This window comes from Chrysochloris asiatica, unplaced genomic scaffold (genome assembly GCF_000296735.1).
Source record: "Chrysochloris asiatica unplaced genomic scaffold, ChrAsi1.0 scaffold00234, whole genome shotgun sequence".
Taxonomy (NCBI): Eukaryota; Metazoa; Chordata; class Mammalia; order Afrosoricida; family Chrysochloridae; genus Chrysochloris; species Chrysochloris asiatica.
In genome coordinates, this window is record NW_006408752.1 from 2,475,022 (window position 1) to 2,486,461 (window position 11,440).

The window sequence follows — 11,440 nt, forward strand, 5'->3', positions numbered from 1 at the left end:
AGCTCTAACACGTCTTAGTTCAGGCCCTTGACATTTCTTGCCTGAGAGAGGCCCTAGCTCACTTCCTGCACTCACCTGGTTGTTGTCGTCCTTGGTAGGTGCCTTGGAGTTGCTTCTGACTCATAGTGACCCCGTGCCCAACAGTCCTGTGCCAATAACTGTTGCCATATTTGAGCCCACTGCTGTAGCCACTGTGTCAATCCATCGTGTTGAGGGGTCTTCCTCTTTTTCACTGTCCTCACTTTATCATCTTCAAAATCAGGTTCCCAGAGCTGGCAGAATGCACACCTGATTGTGATGCTCAAGTCCGTCTCATCTGCCCTTTCTATGCCTCACACTTAACATTTCACTACTGTGATACCCACGGACTCAGCTCAGGCATCATGACCTCCATGGGAGCCTCCCTGTTACCTGGGACACTCAATGAGCCCTCCTCTGCCTCCATATCACCTCAAGCTTTCCTCTATCCCAGCACAGGAATTCACTCTCCATGCTGGTGACTGTGGTTCCATTCCCGGCCAGTACATCTCATACATATTCACTACCTGTCCCCTCTCTGTGGAGGTTTCAGTTTTGCTATGATGCCTTCGGTATGGGTTGCATCACAATGTAAAATAACCAAAAATCTTCACCACTGGACCAATAAACAACATTCTTACCAACAGAAAAAAGATTGAAGTTGTCAAGGACTTCATTCTTCTTTGATCAAAACTATCAACACTCATGGAAGCAACAGTCAAGAAATCAAATGATGTATTGCATTAGGCAAATCTACGGCACAAGACCTTTTTGAAGTGTTGAAGAGCAAAGATGTCAGCTTGAGGACTAAGGTATGCCTGAATCGTGACTTGGTATTTTCAATAACCTCATATGCATGCGAAAGTTGGAATAAGGAAGACCGTAGAAAAATTGATGCTTTTGAGTTATGGTGTTGGAGGAGAATATTGAAAAGACCATGGACTGTCAAAAGAACCAACAGATCTGTTGGAAGAAGTGCAGCCAGAGTGCTCCTTGGAGGCCAGGATGGCCAAACTTCGTCTCTCATACTTCAGACATATTGTCAGGAGGGACCACTCACTGGAGAGGGATATCATGTTTGGTAAGTGGAGGGTCAGAGAAAAAGAAGACCCCAGTGAGATGGATTGACACAGTGGCAGCATCAGTGGACTCAAGCGTAGCAACGATTGTTATGTTGGCCCAGGACCAGACAGTGTTTCATTCTGTTGTGCATAAGGTCACTATGAGTCAGTATCAATTCGATGGCACCCAACAACAACAATGATGCTGAAATGGTTTCAGAAAAGCTTCCAGGCTGAGATGAACTTAAAAGAAAGGTCTGGTGATCTCCTTCTGAAATCATATGCACCACAGCAGTTAGATCCACACAGAGCAGGGTAGCACTGGATTGCTTTGTACATGGGGTTGTCATGAGTCGGGGGCCTACTCCACCACAGCTAACAATAACACTAGAACGCTTACTCTGTGGGGAACACGCTAATCATGTATTCATGTATTACCTCATTTCATCTTCAAAAATCCTATAAGGAATGATCAGCTCTATTATAAAAATCATTAAATGAAGTTAAAAAAAAGAAAAAAAGTTACATAACTTTCAGCAAGTTGAGGGGAGAGGACTTGAACCTAGGGACGCTGGCTCCAGAGAATATGCTCTGGTCCACCAGGAAGCGGGGGAGTTCTTGATTCAAAGTCATTTCTTGCTAGCCTCTGTGCCTTCTGGTTTTTGACTCAGAGATTTATGGGCTACAAGTCATAAATTAAAGCTCTTCCGGTTTCCCCGACCCATAGCAACCCTATATAGGCTTTCTGAAGAGTGACTGGTGAGCTTGAACCACTGACCTTGCAGTTCAAACGGCTTTGCAGTCTGGTGCATTCACCCACAGCACCACATCAGGACTCCGAAACTATGCACAAACACGCCTGCAATGCCCTGGTTCCAAACTGCACACAGTTACAGGGTGCTTTCTCAGACCTGTGCTATTCATAGCCAGGATTTCTTGTTTGGGGAGGGAAAGGATTACTAATCTCCACTCATGGAAATCAAGATAGCAAGATAAAATCATTCTCATGACCTCATCGCCCCAGAAAGCAGTTTTAAGAGATATATATTTTTTAAATCTTTTTGTAGCAGAATCTAAATTTGGTCGTGGAAGTTTCAGGAGGGAGTGCTCCAGGCCACAGGGAGGTTGGGGGAGGAAAAATGGCAAGGCAGGACCCCCACAGGGCTTCCTCTTGCTTGGCAAGGTGCCCTTTTCTTGGCTACAAAGGAAAGGGAGAAAGAGATAGTAGCTTGATAACAACAAAGCCTTAAGGTCTGGTAGGTCACGATGAGATTTCTTTCATTTACGCCACACAGTTTGATTCTGGCTTCTTGAGATCATCCTGCCTTCCTGTTCATTCTTTACTTCATCTTGAGAAACTCAAGTTTCATGTTCTTGTCTAGGCCTGGCCTAGGAGCTTCAAGCTCGGCCACCTTGGGTCTGCTCAGAGGATTTAACTTAATTTTGTTCAGTTCTTCCAGGTAGCAGTTTAAAATCATTCCCAAAAGGACACAGCAGCAACCGGTGCCCCTTCTTTTCCGACTGGACAAAACAGGGCATGCCTGGGCCAACAACCCTAGGGATGAAAATAAAGGCTGCTGCTATTGGCAAGCCAAGAAATGTCCCAAACAGGCAATATCTTGGAAGATCAGAAAGGCTGATAGATTCCAAAGACTAAAACATCTTTTTTCCGATCAACTACTCTGTCTTGCCTGCAAACAAAAACTAAGACGATCCCAGGTGCAGAATTATATAGAACGATGGTTGTTCTGAGGAGAAGAAAAGAGAATGAATCTGTAGGAGCAAAAAGTCCAAGTTAAATGTCAGCCTTCCCAGTTCCATGTGATAAATCCTTTCAGAGTGGACCTCCCAGGCACAGTGGGGACTCTTCAGTGGCCTGGGGTCCTATTCTTTCCTGCCTATTTCAGATCCCCATGAGGCAGCCACAGCCTAGATGAGTTGATGTTATGTGCCTTTGAATTGGTTCTAACTCATAGTACTGTATAGGATTTCCGAGGAGCAGCTGGTGGGTTTGAACTGCTGACCTTGTAGTCTGCAGTCCAGTGCTGATCCTACAGCACCACCCAAAGAGTGATAAGAATTCTAGTATTCTTGGTTGCACCACAAATTCTAAAGGGGCTTGTGGTGTATAATCAGGGTTCTTGGCTAGCATAGCCTTTTAATTACTGAAGTATGCTTTTTAAGGTTTCAGTTCTAGGTATAATCAACAAAATCCAGACTGGAAAAACATCTGCACTTTTTTCAATAAATTTCAAGAATAATATGATGAATTTAGAAACAAAAGGCATCAACCAATCTCAGTGTGTGAACCTTATTTAAATTCTGATTTAGCAAACAACTACAAAAAAAAAGAGAACCCACTTATGATATTTTATAAATCAATATTTGAACACTGACAGGGTGTTTGATAGTAAGGATTTTTTTTAAGGTCTGATTTTTTTAATTCCGACATAAACACATTTACATAAGAAATAATATCACTTCTGGAACTTGCTTCAGAATAAAAAGGGAATGTGGATATGGATGAGGTAGAACTGACGAAGGGATGGGTACTTGACAGTTCATTATACTGTTCTGTCTATGTCTCTGTGGCTTCAAAATTCTTCACAATAAAGTTCTTTAAAAGTAAAACAGAACACCCCGACCCCACCCCACCCCCCAAAAAAGCTAAAGAGGATAGAGAGAAACACTGTTAACTGATGATATATGGAGGGGATAATAATCAATGTAATGAAACAAGCTATATGAATGGTTGAATGTGAAGCTGATGATGTGCCCTGTAAACTTTCACTCAATCCAAAATGAAAACATTTAATAATAATAATAAAAAACTCTATGAAATATGAATTTGTTGGAGAATGGACTCAATAAAAAATTGATATCTAAAAAAAAAGTAAAACAGAAATTCCAGTTTTAATTAATGGGAACCATCATAAGACTATGAGGGAGCTCTGGTAGTGTACTGGGTTATGAGTTGGGCTGCTAATCACAAGGTCAGAAGTTTGAATCTACCAGGCGCTCCATGGGAGAAAGATGAGGCTTTCTGCTCCTGTAAAGATTTATAGCCTTGGAAACCCTGTGCAGGGTCGCTATGAGTCGGAACTGATTCCATGGCACACCACCACGACCACCACCACCACCACCAAACCTTATACAGAGTCCAGGTGTGGCATTGTGGGATAATGCACCAAACTGAAAGGTTGGTTGGAACTGCAAGGTTGGCGGTTCACCAGTCAATCCTCAGAAACCCTCTACAGGGTTGCTATGAATTGGAACCAACTCAACGGCACTTAACAACAAACCTTATACACAGTCACTGAGTCAGAATTGACTCCATGCACACAACCACCACCACTACCATCATGAGAATATGAGACGTCTTGGTGGTGCAGTGGGTTAAGTTGAGTTGCTAACCAAAAGGTAGGGGGTTCAAACCCACCAGCCTCTCCATGGGAACAAGATTAGGTTGTCTGTTCCCCTAAAGATGTATAGTCTCAGGAACCTGAAGGAGTTCTACTCTTTGTTCTATATGTTTGCTATAAATCAGAATCAGCTCATTGGCAGTCGGGAGTGGGTTATCATAGAAGCAAATACCATCATTTTCTCATTCTGAAATTTTTTTAGCCATAAATTCTGATAAAGCAGTTATAAATATTTGCAACAATGTTTTTGATCTTCATAAATCTCTAGTTAGAGGCAAAATCTGTCTTTCACTAATGAGAACTAAATAGTCCTCTAAAGTATCCTAAGGTGAGCGGTTCGAAACTACCAGCCGCTCCGCGGGAGAAAGATGAGGCTTTCTACTCCCGTAAAGATTTACACCCTTGGAAACCCTGTACAGGGTCGCTATGGGTCGGAACCGACTCGATGGCACTTAACAACAACAACAACAACAAAGTATCCCAGGTGGCTTCTGAATGAGCTCAGAAAATAAGGGTTGGCTAAAACTGCTTTCTCAGGATTAATTAAATCTTACCACTGCTGTATAGAAAAGATCATTAAAACCTCTCTCACAGACTTATTAGTCATTCACCCTAGGCTATATGATGAACCTGGGGCGAGGAACTCTGACCTGAGGCAAAACCCAGTAATGTTGAGAATTAATCCCTCAGCAGCCAGGTGAGCTAGCTGGGGCCCAGGGTCCAGACTTCAAGCTCTTCGGTACCAGCTATAGTGCTTCAGCCATACCCATATTCCCCACAAAGCAATAATAGAAAGTTCCCAGATCAAAGGATGTTCCAAATGGAACAGCAGCTTGTTGTTGTTGTTGTTAAGTGCCGTCGAATTGATTCTGACCCATAGCGACCCTGTATAGGGTTTCCAAGGAGCAGCTGGTGACCTCGAACCACCGATCTTTCCATTCAAACAGATTTGCAGTCTGAAGCATTAGCCCACAGTGTCACACCGAGCTCGCCCAAAAGAATCACTTCACTGCAATTATCTAGCCTCAGCCTACCTCTCCTACCTACTTGTCTCTTACTCTTCTCCCCACCCCTCACTCATTCCCATAACATCCTCGTATGGAGATTTTCCTGTATCTGGCTCTCCTCTGGTCTTTAGATCAGCACTGAAATTTTCCTTCTTTAGAAACCTTCCCTGACTCCCCCAGTTACTTTCAGATACCGTCTCTTAGCATTGATTAGGATCGGTTGTTTTCCAGTCTCTCTCAGAAAATAAACTGCATGATAAGAGGATTCTTGTCTATTTCATTCTCCACACTACTTCCCTGTGCATAGAACATCATTTGGCACACAGTGAATGGATACTGAATGAACACTTTCTAAAAGATGTTCACTCAAGTAGTGATGGTATGAGTACGTTGTTGTTAAGTGCCGTGGAGTCAGATCCGACCCATAGCGACCCTATACAGGGTTTCCGAAGAGCGACTGGTGAGCTTGAACCACTGACCTTGCAGTTCAAATGGCTTTGCAGTCTAGCGCATTAACCCATAGTGCCACACCAGGACTCCGAAACTAAAGGCAAGAGGAGTCCTTAGATCATGGTATAGCAACTATAATAGTTAGGGTTCTGTGTCAACTTGAGTTGACCAGCATTTCCAAAGGGTTAGCAGTTGTAAAGAGCTCTAGTAGCATAGTGGTTATGAGTTGGGCTGATAACAACCGACTTCACAGTACATCACCACCAGCAGTTGAGGTGTGCCTATTCCCATGGTGATGAAATCTAATGCAAGCTTAGTTAACTCTGTGATGAATGGCAATGGGCAACCAATCAATGATGCACAGCTGCGAACAGTCAAATTAAAGGGATGCTTCCCTTAGAGTGTGGCCACCAAGGACCCGGGACTCTGCAATTTTAAGCCATTTCCTTGATAATAAATAAACACCAATGAAACACGTATATGTTTCACTGGTTTTGTGTCTCTAGAAAACCCAGCCTAAGACAACAAATACATTTCAAATAGGGAGGTCGACCTATAAATGCTGATATGGAAATAGTGTCCAAGATGTATTTGGGACAGCCAGCCTCCAAGAGGGACCTTAATGACCCCCATCTCCTGGTTAGTTCTGCCCTTATATTGTCCTCTCACAAACTGAATTGAAGCTAGTCTGTGACCAACAAGCTCAGTGACGGTGACAGTGAATGCCTTCTGAGGCTTGGATCATTTGGGAAAAAATGGCTTCCGTGTTATTTAGTCCCTCAAGCAGTGTTGTTGTTGTTAAGTGCTGTCAAGTAGGTTCTGACCCATAGCGACCCTGTATAGAGTTTCCGAGAAGCAGCTGGTGAGCTTGAACCACCGACCTTGCAGTTCAAATGGCTTTGCGGTCTGGCGCATTTACCCACAGCACCACACCGCGACTCAAGCAGTGTGGAGACTTAAATGGAGAAAACCTGAGGTCTCCTGACAACAGCGGAGCACCAACTTGCTAGTCAAGTGACTGAGCCTTTGGAAGACGACCCTCCCTCCATCCCGCCAAGCCTTCAGGTAACAGCAACTCCAGCCAATATAGCTTTGTGTTGTAAAAAATACATATGAACACATTTGCCGGTTGAACTTTTTTTTTTTTTTTTTAACAAATACAATTTAGTGACACCACTCTGGTAGCGTAGTGGTTACGAATCGGGCTGCGAATCTTAAGGTCAGCGGTTCGAAACTACCAGCTGCTCCGCGGGAGAAAGATGAGGCTTTCTACTCCCGTAAAGATTTACACCCTCGGAAACCCTGTACAGGGTCGCTATGGGTCGGAACCGACTCGACGGCACTTAACAACAACAACAACAACAACAAATTACATTATTGTGTTGAACCATCACCAGTACCTGCTACCAGGTTTCCAACACCATGAACAAATATTCATCGTTTCCTAAACAACGACTTCCGCCTTTTCCTTCCTTTGGTTCCTGGAACCACTAATAAACTTTTGAGCCAATAGCTTTATTACCACTCCATGAGACTCCAAGTCAGAACCATCCAGACAGTTCTGGAATCCCTGAAGCACAGAAACTTATTGCTGCATTATGTGGATTTAACCAAAACCAATTGCCATCAAGTTGACCTGACTCACAGAAACCCCATGAGTGTCAGAGAAGACCTGTGCTTCACACTGTTTTCAACAGCTGATTTTGTTTTCCGCCAGAAAGATCACCAGGCCTTTTTTCCAAGGTGCTTCTGGGTAGATATGAGCCTCCAACCTTTCAGTTATCAGCCAAGCATATTGACTGTTTGTGCATTGTTTCAAACCACTAAATCTTGAGTTGGAGTTCTGATGTGGTATTGTAGGAAGAGCATTGGACTGCTAACCACAAGGTTGGCTGTTAGAACACTCCAGTTATTCCAAAGGAGAAAGATGAGGCTTTCGGCGCTCTCAAAGAATGACAGCCTCAAAAAACATATACAGGAATAGACTTGATGACACTTAACACAACAAAACCATACATATATATATATAAAAGGCATAAAGGTACACATACTTGTTCATGAAAATATCTCAATGGACACACAAAAGAAATAACTGGGTTCTAGCATGGGCATATCTTTTTACATTTCTCTTGACTTGAACACTCAACAACTAGCTTTGCAATGGTCTTTCAAGAACCCCAGACACTGGAGAGTTTACCGATTTTAGTATTAATGTGTTTTACTGAGAAGATCAACCCTATTATCTGGCGGTCAGCTGCTCAAGGTAGGACTCCCAATTTACTTATTTGCATGTTACATCCCCAGTAAATGTTTGTGGGATAAATGAATGAACCACTCATGGTTGCTGGGTGCTGATGGCCTGGCTAGAGTTTGTGAGGGTGGACTCAGATTCAGGACTGTGGTTTCTACAGAAAGAGGCCCGTTACTCTGGTCATGCCTAATTTCTCACTAAAGACAGACTAGGCAAGAATCTCTAAGAATCAGTCTTCGTGGTTACATGATGTCAAATTTATTTCAACTCAGAGCAATCCTATAGGACAGAATAGAACTGCCCCATAGGCAGTCCTGGTGTGGCACTGTTGGATAAGCAATGGGCAACATCAAGGTTGGTGGTTCAAACCCACAGCTGCTCCTCAGGTACTTAATAACAATATAAGGTTTCCAAAGCTTTGTCTTTCAGGTAAATTGTTAGGTCTTTCTCCCACAAAGTTATCTGTTGGGCTTGAACAGCCTACCTTTTGGTTAGCAGTTGAGTGCTTCCTCCATTGAGCCACCAGTGTTCTTTGAATTCATCCTACTCTACTGCAATAAAGACATTTCCAAGTCATGGTCTGGGTGACCCCAAGTATTTACACTTACAAGCATAACAACCATCTTGCTTTGGCTTTACCATCTCAGCAAAGTTCCAAAGCTTAAATAAAATGTAGAGATTTGATTCCTCAGCGTTGTTTTTCTAATCAGAACTGAGGGGACAGGGAAGGGGCACATTTGCCTTTTAATGCTGTGGAATGTGAAACTTCTCATTTCAATAATACATCTAAACTCTGCAGAACAAAACCGTAACTTAATCCATGAGACTAGTTAGATTGTTCCTGTTGTTGGTTAGTGCCAAAAGTGGGTTTGACACATAGTGAATCTGTATAGGGTTTCCAAGGAGCAGCTGGTGAGTTTGAACCAGAAGATAGTAGTTATCAATTTAATCTTTGATTCAGTAATATAGTCCATTCCTCTCAAGGGCCTCCAGAAGGTTAACATTTCAGGAAGAAAGCTGTCATCATTAAACTATGCATACTGATCAGACTATAGCCCCAGGATTAATGAAATCTTGATAACCAGGAAATTGTACATGTGAAACCCCAGTACCCAGGGAGTTTAGTGTGTGTCCTACAAAGCAGGTCAGCAAATCTGCATTCACTTTCAAATTAAGAGCACCCTATTTTTAGAACACAGAGGCAGTGTAGTGCAAAGTATTTTAAGACTAAGCTTAGAAAACCTGACCACACTAAGACATGGAATACAAGAACAAAACACACACATCCCAGGTACACATATTCCTATTTTCCTGCTCTGGCCCACAGTTCCTCATATCTGGAATCAGAGGCCTACCTGAGATACAGGAAGGCTTTCACAAGCCACCTCTCCAAGGCAAGTAAAACAAAATTACTTGGAAAGCTTTTGCTTTCACCAAACATTCTTATGATATTATTTCTCAAATTTCCTTATGCTTTTTAATGCAGATTCAAAACTTGGTGAAAAAGAACCAAGAAAAGTACCTATTAATAGGCTATATTATTCAAGGAGTCCTGAGGTGCTCTGGTAGTGTAGTGGTTACAAATTGAGCTGTGAACTGCAAGGTCAGCCATTGGAAACTACCAGCTGTTCTGCAGGAGAAAGATGAGGCTTTCTGCTCCCGTAAAGATTTAGCCTCGGGAACCCTGTACAGGCTTGCTATGAGTCGGAACAGACTCCACAGCACATAACCACCACCACCATTCATGGAGTCCTAAAGGCACTCTGGTAGCGTAGTGGTTATGAGTCGGGCTGCTAATTTCAAGGTCAGCTAGTTGGAAACTACCAGAAGTCCTGTGGGAGAAAGATGAGGCTTTCTGTTCCTCTTAAGATTTATAGCCTCGAAACCCTGTACAGGGTCACTGAGTTGGAACTGACTCCACGGCATACCACCACCACCACCACCACCAAATTAGTCATCCATATATGTATATATGGCTAATTGCTCTTAAAAACATGAGGGAGATGCACATAAACTCATTTAGATGTTAATATACAAATGCACATGTGCCTGTAAGTATGTACATACATACATATTCATTTCCATTTCAAGAATATATTTTCTTAAAACACATTACTATAAAAATTAGTTTTATCTGGCAAATGAGAATGGATGTGTATAGCAATTAAGAATTTTTTTAAATGAAATCTTCCTATTCAGTTTGACCTGGGGAGTCCTGGTGTGGTGCTGTGGGTTAATGCACCAGACTGCAAAGCCGTTTGAACTGCCAGGTCGACGGTTCAAGCTCACCAGCTGCTCCTCGGAAAAACCTATACAGGGTCGCTATGGGTCGGGACCGACTCGATGGCACTTCACAATAACAACATTCCGTTTGACCTGGGTCTTTTAATTCCAGGAATTTATCCTAGAGAAATCCTCACAAGCATATCTGCACACAGATGTTCAATGCAACAATTTTAATAACAGAGAGCCAGGGATACAATTTAGGAAGTCATCATAGGGAAATGGCTAAATATATCATGTTGTTTCCAAAATAATAAATAGTCTGTATCCTTTGAAACTGGAGGTCATCCTAAAACTGGAGGCATGGAAAGAATTCTACATGTTTTTACAATGAAAAAACAATAGTCACAGACCAGTAGAGCCACATATGTAAAAATAAAAGTACAAGTAGCATGTTATTGCCTCTTAAAAACCTTAGGTAAGGCTGAGGTTTCCTTTTCCCTATCTGCCTTCCCCCAAAAAGTAAAGAAAGACACACTCAAAAATAAACTGTAAAAAAATCAGGTGTTATTTATAAATCAATCACTCTATAAAAGTTATTTTAAAAAGTCACAAATACAACAGTTGTGTAAGTTCAGCCTGGAGTCAAGAACTTTTAAACATGCTGCAAATCACATGTACAGACACGGGGACTTTAAATCCACAGGAGCCTTTTATAATGTCACAGTTAAAAACAAACAAAACTGACAATAAATATTCCAAAGAGTCATTTTTAAAAAAATACTAAGTGGTAAATGCTATTCTTAGTTACAGAACAATCTAATACTCAGACTAGCTGAAGATTTCCACTGAAGTCAGTAAAAAATTAAACAAAACTTTAATTTACAAGTTTGAAATCCTCATTGTATTTCTTGTGAAGTAAATAATGATACATGAAAAGTTATAAGAAATGAAAGTCCCAATAAGTCAGCAAACAGATTGAACTCAAAAACACAAATGAGGAGACGC